This window comes from Galeopterus variegatus, unplaced genomic scaffold, assembly GCF_000696425.1.
Source record: "Galeopterus variegatus unplaced genomic scaffold, G_variegatus-3.0.2 Scaffold7263, whole genome shotgun sequence".
Taxonomy (NCBI): Eukaryota; Metazoa; Chordata; class Mammalia; order Dermoptera; family Cynocephalidae; genus Galeopterus; species Galeopterus variegatus.
The window spans coordinates 29714-30487 of NW_007733374.1; positions in this window are offsets into that span (position 1 = coordinate 29714).

Consider the following 774-nt stretch of genomic DNA (forward strand, 5'->3'; position numbering starts at 1 on the left):
ATTCTTTTTCCCAAAGCATTGGTGTAGTATCTCAGAAAATAAAGAAATTCCTTCTTCTGATTAACCAAATAAAATGTCACTATCTCCTTGCTTAGAAATGTTGAACACCATAGAATATTAGAATAAAGTGCTGTTGCTACTATAAATGAGTTAATTTTGGTTAAGTGGCTTTGACAAGTACATAGGAAAGCTGCTGAGTTCTGAATATTTCTTTTGTAGGTGGCTACTTTACTGAGTGTGCTAATTTGGCCACAGTACTTTTAGTTGATTTTCTTGGGTTTCATCAATAGATAAATATATTACCTATAAATACTGGAAATTTTGTCTTTTCCTGTTAGCCAGTTATACCCCATTTGTATTTGTTGTCTTATTGCACAGGTTAGCACTTTCTGCACAATGAAAAAGAGAATAGTAGTAACAACAGGTATTCAGTCATTTAAAAGAATGCCTCTAATATGTCACCATTAATTATGATGTAGTTAATGGTTTGAATATATGGCTTTTGACATTAAAAAATATTCTGCAAGATTCAATTTTCCATTTTATTTTATTTTATTTTATTTTGTCGATATACAATGTGGTTGATTATTGTGGCCCATTACCGAAACCTCCCTCCCTCCTCCCTCTCCCCCCTTCCACCCAACAATGTCCTTTCTGTTTGCTTGTCATATCAACTTCAAGGAACTGTAGTTGTTATGTCTTCTCCCCCCCCCCCCCCGGTTTTTTTGTGTGTGTGCGTGTGTGTGAATTTATTTATTTATTTTTAGCTCCCAC